The 14,260-nt window shown below is 38.3% G+C and overlaps 1 pseudogene; it reads left to right on the forward strand.

Annotated features, from left to right (window-relative positions):
• Window positions 1-228: 228 nt before the first annotated feature.
• Window positions 229-13,506, forward strand: LOC148840788 (uncharacterized; annotated as a pseudogene).
• The last annotated feature ends 754 nt before the right edge of the window (window positions 13,507-14,260 follow it).

Below are 14,260 nucleotides of genomic sequence, written 5' to 3' on the forward strand. Positions count from 1 at the left end.
CTCCTCAGTGGAATAGCTTTAACTTGCTAATGCGTTGGTGTAACAGTCTGGGTGTGGCAAGCTTCTAATGTCTCCCGACTTCGGCGAAAGGAACCTGTCTTTCGTTGAAAGACAATGAACACATTCTAACCATACATGAGAATATATCATAAATACACCAAGGGATTGTGTTGAGTTCCCATCACAAAAAAAATCTGCGAGCCTGCACTACAGCGACCATAGTACAGTATGGAGACCAAGACCTTTTATGGGAAGAGACGAGGTGCTTTTGCCGCCCCAGCTTGCAAAGAACGAAGGTTAAGCAAATACAGCAGGCTTCATCTGAAATACGTGATTATAGCGCATATTACAAGGTATTATTGCCGTATTGAATTATACATTCAATTATAAATATTTCTTCGCGGCTTGTTCTTCAGGAAAACACCACACGGGCGAAACTATCTTCGAAAGCTACCAGGACAGTAAAAAAGAAAGCGGCAAGATGGATGAAAAGAACAGTTTATTTTGACATCTGTTCCGCAACTGATGAATACTACTGTGTGACATATTTCTTACATGAATTATGTTATTTTGCCACAGGCTGTGGCTCTCTGCTCTTGGCCACTGGCCAGGGTGCCAACCTGTAGAAGCAGCACCTGTATGGAGACTTTTCAGCAGCGGCGGGAGCAGTATGACGCATTACTGGGGAGGATTGGGAGGTTAGAGACACTCCTGAAGATGCAGAAGCCGGAGACAGTATGTTCCGGTAGTCAAACGCTAGAGCAGCTGTCTCCCGATACGTGCCTCTCCCCGCCGTGCAGGTTGCAATGCCTGGCGGAAGCTCTGCCCCCCACAGAGCACACACTGCCACAGGACACTCCATCCCGACTTCTCTGCTCACCACTGCCCAGGAATTGGCTGATGCTGTCCCCGCCATCTATCTCCCCTCAGGAAGCACCGTTTACAGAGTGGAATTCACAGACGCCAGTGGGACGAACAATTCTCCCAGATATCCAACTGTAGTGTGAGGCTTATTAAAATACAGGAATTAAGTTTTCTGCTCCTTTGCCAGTCCCTCTCTCTTTCATCTCAGTGGTGCCTGATACAGTTCACAATTAAGGTGCTTTTCTAGCTGATAGAGTGTCAGGATAAGGAACAGCTCCCCAATTCCTGAGATTCTCCAGCAACCTTAATAATCTCAATTCTGGCGCCTAAAAGTCTGAGATTCCAAGGTCAAAGTTGGTTTATGACTCTAAGGTCAGAGTGCATGGTTATTCATCACCAGCCAATCAGGAGCTGGTAGGGCAGGTTAACCCCACGTGAGTCTCTGATGCCCATGAAACTTTCAACCAATGAAGGACCTGCAGTTCCTCCAGGTAAAAACAGGCAACACAGAGAGCCTGTGGAACAATTCCAGGGCAGGACAGTTCCGAAAGGGCAGAACAGTTCCCAAGGGAACACAGTTCCCAGGAGCAGGACATTCTCGCAGCGCGCTTGCTGGACACTCAGCCTCAGGGCTCCTCCTAAACATCCCCAGACTCAGCCCGGACCACCATGTAACGGCCAGTGTGTCCGAGTGCCTAAACTTTCCTTTGTTCTAAGAGTCGAGAGCGGAGGTTTCCAGCACGTAACCAAAGGATCCACCCAAGGTTAGCACCAGCAGCAAGCCTCGTGAACAGGTCGGAACTGTGGAAAGCTGAATCAGTATTCAGAGCTAGCTCTTCATCAGGAATGAACCGGTCCTCTTCCTGACCTGCTGAGACCCACAGTCACTATTCTCCTGTGCACAAACTCTTGCTAGTTTCAGCCAACACTAACTAGCTGGTTTTCAGAGAGCATCAGCAGTGCCACAGGAATCTCCACCACGTCGCAAGCCACACTGAGCACTGCTTGGCACCGAGCCAGAGAGCGCAGATTTGACAGCAACAAGCCTGTCTTTCCTTCTTTGTGTCTGCAGGAGATCTGAATCCCCAGAGATTGGATCAGTATTCAACATTCTACATTACTGCTCGAGAATTCAATTGTTATCTCAACCAGTTGATATCAATTTAATTCCTAAGAGTTATGTACTTGTTTTGAGTATCTAGTGTAGAAGTTCATTTACGGAACGGTCTAAATGAATGATATACTGAATGTATGTCCTCTCGGTATGTGTAACTCTTCGTGACTGAATGACACATACCTTTTGTATTCTGCTAACCCTCACTATAAGATCTGTTGTGTTTATATGCACATTTTATGTATTAATAAATGTATCCTCGTGTATTAGTACCTGTGTGTGTGCGTTGTTTGTGTTATCCCGCAAGGCTGGATTCCAATGCCATTAAAAGAATTATTTTGTGACTTACTGCCACAGTTAATAATTGTCCCAGTAAATGCCCAAACTCCTACATTACTGGTGCCTCGTGAGAGGATACTACACAACTGTTGCCCATCACTCAAGAGAAAGAGGGGGGGTTGTACTTGCAGTGCATCGGTATAGATGGGAAAGCGAGTGCCGACCGCTACGCTGCCCTCGTGTTTCGAAATCTTGTGACTTTTGAAATTTACTGGGGGTGGACCACATCGGTAAATTTCGATGGGTCCAGAGGCAAAAGTGCCTTGCCTTGCAATCTCTGAGAAACCATTAGTAGCATGGTGAATCAGAGATTCTCAACACTTACTTTGTGCAACTGGAAAAGAATTTGTGATCGGATCAACGAAATGCTTCGAAGAAGGAGGCACTCTTTTCCTCTAGTTTAACAGTCTGTCCAGAAACAAAACATTTCTGTTAAACAAGAGGAATGTAAAAAAATTGTACAAAAGTAAAAAAACAATACTTTTTGAGAATGAAAACCAGTGTGTGTGTCTCTCTCTCCCTGCTGGCGCGCGGGCGCGGTGCGGTGCTGTACCAGCCGTAAAGAACATTAAAGTGTCCCTTTCCATTCAACGGGTGTCTGAGTCGCTGTGTCCTATCTTCTGACAGTCGCTGTTGTGAATGTCTGCAGAGTGTATCTTAGTTTTAGTATTGTAGCGCATTCAGCTGTCCATTATTTTATTTGCTTTGGCAACACTGATTGTACCAATCGGTCATGCTAATAAAGCACCTTGAATTGAATTGAAATTGAGAGAGGGCGAGTGATGGCGATAGAGAGAGAAGGCGAGCGAGCGAGAGAGAGAGAAACACCCAGGGGTGTAGAACCAGGGAACTATTTACATGGAAAACAGGCGATCTCCCCAGACTGTACCCCCGTTTCACTGTGGGACAGCTGCACTGGTCAGCGGCGTTCCTATACCCGGCCCTGACCACTTCTACCCCTGTCCTTCCCCTCACCGCGTTCCCCAGCCGGGTGCTCTTCGGCCGCTGTCCGGGGCGAATGCGCTACAATAGATTAGCACACTGTAGAGGAAAACACTATAGGCATCGTTGATATGAGGACTTTTGAAACCAAATTTCCCAAATTTAATATGTGCTTTTCTATATTGGTACAGTACGACTAATAGGTTCTAGTAAAAACTTATAGTATTCAGAATTGGTAATGGTTAGAAATCCCATTTTATGATAAGGGACTCTGGTCGCTATCCTAAACAGAAAGCAACTCAGTTTATACTACAGCATATTTCGCTTTGCTTGGTGAAATTGGCATGGTCACTTGTTCTCAATACTTATAGATATCCATCAATACCACATCAATCAACGCTATTATCAATTCAGGGAAAGATATTCTGCTCACAATATGCATGAAAGTGTAGCTTTTAACAGCAATTTTAACAGCTCTTATCCATTACTAAAGAGTGGAAATATTCCATTGTATCAAGAAAAGGAAGTCGATAGATTACATAGGTTTTTACTGTATATCATACATGCATTTAATTTACTATCCTCAGATGGCTTTTTATTCTCATTATGAGAGCTTGCTTTGTTGGAATTAGTTTGCTAATTCCAACTGAATAAATTAATTTTTTCCTCAAATATAACAAAGAGAATTATGTTTAGGGAGAAATGATTTTTTTTAAGAAATATTTGTTAAAAGAAAAGTCATGGCGTTGGTTGGATTTCAACTGCCAATTTCTCACTTACAAGTCCGGCATCTAGACCACAGCGCTACTCACAAGGTCACATGAGGAGTGGTGAAACAGCCCTACACATACTGTGTCAAGAGACATTTTACAGCGTGTACTATTGTGTTGTAGTACATGAATATAATTATATCGTTATCAATTTCTTTAGATACGTGATTCCATATTATATTCCCTATTAATCAAATTTTAAAAGTATGCTTGTTTGCTCCGGTATCGAGCGTATTCGCAGAAAAGCTTAAAACTACCACTTTTTATACACACGTTATTTCACATGTTAGTTAAAGACTTCGATGCTTAAAATGTTTAGGGAGAAATGGAATACTGGTGTTTATTTTTTCTTTAAAGTACCGAGACCAGCCATATACAGTTAACATACTGTAATACTGTATGTTTATGTTCCAAAATTAATATCGTTTATGGTCTTTACACGCGTTATGCTCCTATTCTTTTTATGCTCAGCTACTAAGATTTCCCTTCAGTGGTAAAATTCCATATAAATATTCAATACCTAAACGGGCACAGTAAAGACATTAAATATACATATACATACTGTATACAGTACAGTTTTGCATACAGTAATATGTTTTTGTTCCTAAATCAATATCTTTTCTGAGCATGTGAAAGGCATGGTGAATCGGAGATTCTCAAAAATTACTTTACTTTGCATGATTGGAAACAAATGCGTGATTGGATCAACGAAATGCTGTGGTGTTACTTTTACAAAGACTGTCAATGAAAAAAAGAATATGGACCAGGGCAATACTTTGAGTTTTCAGCTTGTCCAAGGTCATTCATTATAAATACTATTAGTAATATCTTAGTTAAAGAATTTGATGGCGACAACTCAGACATGAGAGGTTGAGCTTTATTAGCTCCACCTTGCGGAAATTCCGGATACTATCATTTTATTTGTGGTAACATGCGGTATCATGCGGTACTATGCGTGAATATAAGGTAACTTGCGTTACACCGTGAGAAGCGCACCGCAAAATAATGCGGTATCGCCCACTTGTTTTAAATGGCTGCATCTCTATAGAGATGCCTAATGTGAGTTAGGCTTTCTTTGGCAATTGAAAAGACTCTCGACAGAAGATTCCCAGCAAACAAAAAGCAAATTTCTTCAACAATTTATTAAAGAAATAAAAGATTGCTCACTTATTATGGCAGCCATTTTATCCCTCAACCTCCCCAAACCACACACATAATCACACATCACCAACATGCCATAAACCCACAGTGAAAAGTTATATATAAATCCAAACTATATACAAAAGTGTGTGCGGAAAAATCTATATCTATGTTTCTGTCTGGGTCCTTGATGAATTGGTGGGCAGATGGATGCCTTGGTGTGCTAAAAAGGTAAGTGCCATGTAATGTAATGTTTGTATTCTGTCTTTCAGGTGAATGTAGACCCCTCATGACTAGATTTTTAAAGCACAATTAATTTTTAACTTTTAAGAGGTCTAAGGCATCTTCATTTCTGGCTGTCTTGTTACATTTGTTTTTTCATTAAAAAGTCCAAAGACAGTAGCACTTTATAGATTTGTCTGTCATTATCAGCACATACCTCTGGCATTTCTCTCATTATATTACTGCCCCTTTTTAATATTGAATAAATTTTGGCTTGCTGTTAGGTATAGGTAATTCTTAATAGCAAAATATACATAGGTTTTAGTGTGTTGGGAAAACAAAGCATGTAATGATCTATGAAATGAACAGCAACAAAAAAAGACACTATTTTGTACCTTACTAAAATTGCAAAAGAACAGAAAATCTGTCCTTCAGCTCAAGTCAGTAAAGGGTGTAATTACTCTGAATTGGGCACTTACAGAATTCAACACGCCTATACATTTGAAAGCTGATCAGTCTTAGAAAATTTTGTAGATGCAGGAAAGAAAAGGGTTCTTTTCTATCACCAAATATAATTCCTATGTAAGATTAAAAGTACATGCTTGACCTTTTAGTTTTAAATTAGTAGTAGCAGTCAATTGTATCCAGCAATTACTCATTCCATGCAAGTTTGCAGCTGAGCCACAGAGAACAATTACCAACACATATGTACCCATACAGTAGATATACTATGTATTGGAAATATTCCCTCTGATGCCTGTAATAAAGTTTTAGATAAAAGCACCGCAACCTATAGCCGTGTAAAACTGTATCCTCCAGAGCATTTAAGCAACAAGATGGAGAAATGTTATTTTGTTGCCAGGTAAAAGCTTTCTATGTAAAAAGGCTAAGATTCAGTTGATTTTTGCAGAACTGCATGAAAACTGCTTAAAAATATAAAACACACAAAACTATTCCATTACTTTGTGACATGTATTTGTAAAGAATATAACTCATCATATCTACTGAGATAATGTTCATATAGACATCTCCTATAATTTGTATTATAATATTTATTATCATAAAAAAGCTGACTCATCCAGAATGTGACCTTTCCCAGGCACCGGAAAATGAAACAACAACTTATTAAGTCTGAAGTTTCTAGTTCACATTGTTCCTTTCTGACTAACTGAATATGAGCCTTACAGAAAATAAGTATAAGTAATTTATGGCCATATTAAGATGTTAAATCAGAGTGGAATATGTCAGCCAGCCATGCACAGTGGAGACTGATATATATATATAAGGTCCTGGATCAGAGGCACAGCTACTGCCTAAAGCCCACTTGCTAAGATAACAATTTATTATTTAAACAGAATGGATTTACTTTCTAAATTATGGCTTCATTAGTGCTTCAGAATATTAAAATATAAACTTATTTTTAAAAACTGGTGAACTGCCCTACTTATTCACATATGCATAATTAATTCCCAATGGATAGTAGTAATTTTAATTTATATATTAATTAAGCCTTTCTAATCTGTTACATCTACAGTATTTTCTTTCAGACAATATGCAAATATAGTATGTGTCACATTATATTTTTATACATACTGTATAAATGTATGATTGTAGTCAAGCTTTTTAATATAAACACATGGCAGAGATCTCAATAACAATGGAGTTCTCTAGTTTTTGCAAATAGTTTGATTGTATACTCAAAGGTAGGGTTGAGCTAAATAGTTTCTCATGTCCTTTTTTACTCTAAATCTGGAATCCCTAAATTAAAACTCGGTTATGCAATGCTCACACCTACTTGAGAGAGAATATAACAATCAACATCCATTAATCTTTTAAGATCATGCAAGCTATAAAGCATCTGAAAGAAGTTAGTTAATGTTAGTACTAGTTGAAGGACTGATGTCACTACTAGCTGGCTTGCTCCAACAAAGTCACAAAAGTGGCTGTTGTGCCAGCTGCATACAGTAGCTTCCTTTATAAAGAATTTAAAGGCTACTGATATAGTACTATATCTGCCCGTTAGAGGATACACGTTACCACAGACTGTGAGACAATTGGTTCTGGAGGCTAGTGTAAATCCAGAGAAAACTGTTGGAGATCTCCAATACAAACTGGCGTCTTCAGAATACAAAAATTTGAAAACAGGAAAATTAGACGTTTGAGAATTGGATGTCAGCTGTATGTGGTGTGGCATGTGGTATTCATGTCTGACTTGAAATAAGAAATTGATTCTTTACAAATTGCACTTCATTATCATTCCATATTGTTGGAGAATTTTTTTCCCGCTTCCAATTAAAAGATGGTCAAAAGTCAAAAGCTGCCATCACATAAATCATTCCATATTAATGTTTACCTCATTAATTTTTGTTCCACAATTACTGTTTCCTAAAATTATTTCAAAACATGCTCATTTAATTTAGCTGAGCACAGACATTTGATATTTAAGTACATAATTTGACTTGTCTGCAAAAGACAAAAGCCAAATATCCTATACTTAAGTCTCCATAAAAGTGCAGATATCACAATTATTGCAGACATCTTTATTAAAAACACACATAAATGTGTGAATATTTTAATCCTAGTGTGTTATTTAAATTATTTTAGTCACAATGAAAGCTATACATATTTTCTTTTTGAGTTGGTTTGGATTACTGCTATATTCATCATATTGTCCTTTCTCTTTGTTTTACAAAATCATGGTGACAAGAGCAGCATTGCATCTAATAATAGCTGAGTGACTCTGCTATTTGACCTCAATTCCCAGTGACAGTTTAATACATCTTTGATTTATTCCAAAAAATAAATTGTAACATGACATTTTTATTTTTTAAAATAAAAAGAAGGGGTAGCCACTATAAATATTGTTGAAAACATTTGGAAGGCAAATATTGTGAGAAAATATTTTGTGTTTTGATATAAAAACAGTTTTACATATATACAGTTTTACAGTTTACATTTGCAATACCAATGGAACAGAACAGTTGTTCTATCCTTATCCTTTATCCATTTAATATTTTTTATAAATGTTTCTAAAAGACTACTAACTTAATTGAAAGCCATAATAAACTAGAAGCTGTACCCTGGAAATAATAGTATTTTATTGTGATAAGAATATATAAAATATGTAAAAGACAGTTTACTGCTTTCAAAACTACTTGCATAATTATAATGTAATTATTTTTGAGTCTTGAAATAAACTGGACTGTTCACCATTATATTATTATTGGTCTGAAAGGAGAATAATATTGGTCTGAAAGGAGACTAAACAGATTGATTTGGTTTGCATGTTTATTTTGTGCAGACTAACAATGCATACAGTAATGAGGGAGATAAATAGTAGAGGGAGAACAATATTAGATCTGTTGTGGGAAATCCTTCATCAAAGGAGCAAGACACAGTCTTGCGTGGATTCAGTTGTTTTATTGAGCTCAATAAGTCCAACAATGCACCCTGGGTCTGCCCCACAGAACAGACAAACTGCAAGGGTTTCCCAGGTCTTATATACAGTCAGAAGAAAGTTTGTTTCACAGTCTGAGTGCTTGTCCTGTTCTTTGATATGTACAGATGCAGCCATTCAAAATGCGCGGTAAAAACCCGCGGTACGGTAACCTACCCACAAGCCACCGCAGGGCACCGGAGGGCACCGCGGTAAGTGATTGGCTGGCCAAAATGACCGACAGGGGCACTCGTGGTGCATTGGTTGGTAGTGAAAAGATTTAATCATTTAATGTCTTTACTGTGCACATTTTAATCCGCTTAGTTTTGAATATTTATATGGAATTTTACCACTAAAGGGAAATTTTAGTAGCTGAGCATAAAAAGAAGAGGAGCATAACGCATCTGAAGGTCATAAACGATATTAATTTAGGAACATAAACATTACTGTATGTACATAAACTGTACTGTGTATGGCTGGTCTTGATAGTTTAAAGAAAAAATACACACCAGTCTTCCATTTCTCCTTAAACATTTTAAGCATGAAAGTTTTATGAAACAGTACCGAAATATGCGATTGCTGTATAGAATGAATTTTAATTTAAAAAAATTATTTAACACGAAAATTAAGCTGTTTACATCTTCCGCCTGAGAACAGTCACCCATTGCTACCCAACGCAGAAACACAGCCACTAACTAGCAAAGAGAGGACATTAGCTAGCCAATATGATAAAGAAGTAAATGATTATTTTGTTTATTTCTTTTGTACATTTATTTGAACATTTCCATCGATTGTACAAGCACTTGGAAACTGTCCAATCCCTAGTTCATCAGGCATTTTCTTTTACGCTGCAGGCATTCTCCCGGTCTGTGTCTTCTAGGATATAATGCCAGCGAACTCTTGTTTTTATGTCCACTATAACAAACAATCTCCTTTGTCTTAACCGAGAGTTTAATAATTTCCTAAAATGAAAATGATTTATTTTATTTCCCTCACGGGATCAATAAAAGTATCTATCATCTGTCTAAACTATGGGACAGAATTCTGGGGTCTCCCCATACCAGAGATTATGGTAGGGCTGCAGAATGGTGATTGGCTGACACCATCTGACACCCCTCTGATTCGAGAAAAAAGACGTGCTGGTTTGCTATACATACAGTACTGTACTAGGAAGAGGATTTCTTTCTATTCGAAACATGTATTTTAAAAGTTTAAGAAGTAAAAACCTTACAGCATACACAGATTTCTAAACTGATCAGGATCGTTATCTTTGTCTTATGCATAATAATGTTCACCGCTCTGTCCAGCAAATTAATAATAAACTTTATTTTATATAGCGTTTTAAACGAATAAGTAATTAGATTGCTCATAAACCTAATCACTTATTCTACATAAACACAGCGTAATTGCTCTCTGAAAATGCTTTTTCTTTTTATTTAGGCTCAGATTTCAACTATAGATCGTATTATTAATAACCATAATAACAACCAACCAACAAAAACAACCATATAAACATAATACCAACCAAAAACATAGATAACAACCACAATACAAAATCAAATATATCAAACCATTATACTTTCGCAAATTCATCCAATTATCATAATCCCGCCCCTTATGCAAAACCAAACCCTCCTCCCATCCCAGTTTATCCTCTTTATCATAAACAAAATCCACCTCAATTTTCAACATAAAGCATTACACAAAATCAATACCTCAACACTCCATACTCAACAACAATAATTCACAAACAGCCAGAACATGTAACTCCACGTTCCCAAACAGACATCATTTCCATAGCCCCGCCCCTTATGCAAAACCAACATCCCTCCCCTGTTCTCTCTCTCCCCTGGCGTTTGTAATCGTTTTTATTTTCAAATAAATTTTAGCAAAGTCATGTATTTTAAAAATCTTAAGATTTCTATATTTATGTCTTTATTTAGTGGTTTCATTAGTGACAAAGGCTAAACTTTCTTGGAAAAATGTATTTTATGTAAACCATGTTTGCTATTAATTCATTCAGGGCTAAAAATATGTTCATTGTCTTCCAATGAAAGAAGGGTTCCTTTCGCCGTAGTCGGGTTGACATTAGAAGCTTGCCACGCCCGGACTGTTACACCAACGCATTAGCATGTTAAAGCGATTTCATTGAGGAGCCTAGCTTTCTTAACTAGTAAGTACTGTACTTCCTACTTTGAAAATACCTGTGAAACCGGTTTAATTCGTCACAGCCAGCACTCCCGCAGAGAGGGGGGTTGTACTTGCAGTGTATACAGTAGATGGGAAAGCCTGAGCCGACCTCTACGCCGCCCACGTGTTATGCTCTTCGTTAATGTCTAAGCCGGAACACATCATTATATCTCATTTTGTATTTCTTAAAAAAAAAATCGTTTGCCCAGCCTAACAGTATTGTTGTTATTGTTTTTAACCTGTAAAGCGCTTTGAGGAGCCACCTTTAAAGGCGCCATATACAATAAAGTTCATTATTATTACTATTGTTAATTTGCTGGACAGAGAGGTGAACATTATTACACAGAAGACAAAGATAGCGATTTACGTTGCATTGTGCATTGTGCTGCTGTAATACAGTTTTAAATAATTAAAAGTCTAAACAGTATCAGCTTTATTTATGGGTTTTAAATAAAGGCGATTTAAACGTGATTTAAATCAATATAAATGTTTATATTGTAACGCCTAGGTGACTATTCATTGTTATTAAAATGACTTAAATTCGATCATGTTGTGATATTTAGAAATATTAATTTGTTTGGTGCGAGTGATGTTTTAATTAATCTCTGACTCAGGAAACGTTTCATTTTTTCAAAGAAATGTTTGTTAAAAAAATTCATTGCTTCAGTGGGATTCGATCACAGACCGTGTGAGGTGGGAATCAGGAACCTAACCCACAGCGCCACTGGCAAGGTCACGTGCAGAGTGCTGAAAAAGCACTACAGAAACATTATCAACAGACAATGTACAGCGTGTACTATTCTTGTGTTGCGACACATGAATATAATTATATCGTTATTAATTTCTTTAGATACGCGATTCCATATTATATTCCCTTTTAATCAAATTCTAAAAGTATGCTTGTTGACTCAGGTATCACGTTAGTTAAAGACTTCGATGCTTAAAATGTTTAGGGAGAAATGGAATACTGGTGTGTATGTTTTCTTTAAAGTACCGAGACCAGCCATATACTGTATGTTTAAGTTCCAAAATTAATAGCGTTTATGGCCTTCACACGCGTTGCAGTATGCTCCTATTCTTTTTATGCTCAGGCACTAAGATTTCCCTTCAGTGGTAAAATTCCATATAAATATTCAATACTTAAACGGGCACAGTTAAGACATTAAATATACATATAAATACTGTATACAGTACAGTTTGCATATGGTAATATGTTTATGTTCCTAAATCAATCTCTTTTATGAGCATGTGAAAGGCATGGTGAATCGATTCTCAAAAATTACTGTACTTTGCATGATTGGAAACAAATGCGTGATTGCGAAATGCTGTGGTGTTACTTTTACAAAGACGGTCAATGAAAAAAAGAATGTGGACCAGGGCAATACTTTGAGTTTTGCCAAATGCGTCGACGCACCCCGTCGGGAAGAGACGGGGTGCTTCTGCCGCCCCAGCTTCCAAAGAGCGAAGGGTAAGCAAATATAGCAGACTTCATCTGAAATACGTGATTACAGCGCATATTACAAGGTATTATTGCCATTTTGAATTTTAAATTCAATTATAATTATTTCTTCGTAGCCTGTTCTTCAAGAAAACACCGCACGGGAGAAATGATCTTCGAAATCTACCACCAAGACAGTAAAAAAGAAAGCGGTAAGACGGAAAAAAAGATAAGTTTATTTTGACGTCTGTTCCACGACTGATGAATACTACTGTGTGACTTTATTTCTTACATGAATTATGTTATTTTGCCACAGGCCATGGGTCTCTGCTCTCGGCCACTGGCCAGGGTGCCAACCTGTAGAAGCACCACCTGTGTGGAGACTTTTCGGCAGCAGCGGGAGCAGTACGACCCATTACTGGGGAGGATTGGGAGGCTAGAGACACTCCTGAAAATGCAGAGGAAGGAGACAGTATGTTCCAGCAGTCAAACAGTTGAGCAGCTGTCTCCCGCAGCTGGTTGCGCCGCGCCGCGCAGGTTGCAATGCCTGGCGGAAGCTCTGCCCCCCGCAGAGCACACACCGCCTCAGGACACTCCATCCCGGCCTCTCCGCTCACCACCGCGCAGGAATTTGTTGATGCTGTCCCCGCCGTCTATCTCCCCCCAGGAAGCACCGTTTACAGAGCGGAATTCACAGACGCCAGTGGGACGAATAATTCTCCCAGATTTCCAACTGTTACCCATCACTCAAGAGATGGAGGGGGGGTTGTACTTGCAGTGCATCAGTATAGATGGGAAAGCAAGAGCTGACCGCTACACCGCCCTCGTGTTTCGAAACCTTGTGACTTTTGAAATTTACTGGGGGTGGACCACGTCTGTAAATTTTGATGGGTCCAGAGGCAAAAGTGCCTTGCCTTGCAATCTCCGGGAAACCATTAGTAGCATGGTGAATCAGAGATTCTCAACCCTTACTTCGTGCGACTGGAAAATAATTCGTGATCGGATCAATGAAATGCTTCGTAGAAGGAGGTGCTCTTTTCCTCTAGTCTAACAGTCTGTCCACAAACAAAACGTTCCTGTTAGACAAAAGGAATGTAAAAAAACAATTACTTTTGTTAATGGAAACCGGTGTGTGTGTCTCTCTCTGCTGGATGTCCCTCTCACTCTCTGCTGAATGAATAAAAGCATTTTATTAAAAACGCGTTTGCGTTTGTCTGGTATTTACTTTGGTCCCTTTTAACTGTTTTTCCATCTTCTTTATTGCTTTGAGATGCCACTTTTAAAGGTGATATGTAAAATAATGTCTTTTATTATTGTTATAGAGAAACATGATCAGATTTTCCCCGGTTCAGAAAAAAAGATCTAAAGTGCTACACCTAACTTTCTTAATTCGATGTATTTAAAGCAGTGAACTACTGTAGGTGTAACATGACATTCAGAAATACAATCGAGAATAGTTTTGTGGTGTTTGTATAGATGAAACGTTCCTAAAACGTATAACGTAACAATAACAAAATTAAAGACAATTAAAATCTGTAATCTTTCCACTTGTACTGTATGTCATCGGAAAATACAGGAAGTTTCTGCTTTGTGTGAGGATGGTATCAAAAAGTAATCTAAGTGGTGAGAAAGCTGTGCTCAATGTATTTAAGGGACTTAAAAGTAAAAGGAGATGCTTCATATTGCTTGACTAATTTTAAAAACTAAGTTATAAATGCAGACGCTCCCTCGGTGCCGCGCCGGGTGTAAATATCTAAATATACATTCATCCCAGGCAGAGGCCGAAGAGCGCCCGGCTGGAGTGC

Source organism: Atractosteus spatula, chromosome 1, assembly GCF_055471065.1.
Source record: "Atractosteus spatula isolate fAtrSpa1 chromosome 1, fAtrSpa1.hap1, whole genome shotgun sequence".
Taxonomy (NCBI): Eukaryota; Metazoa; Chordata; class Actinopteri; order Semionotiformes; family Lepisosteidae; genus Atractosteus; species Atractosteus spatula.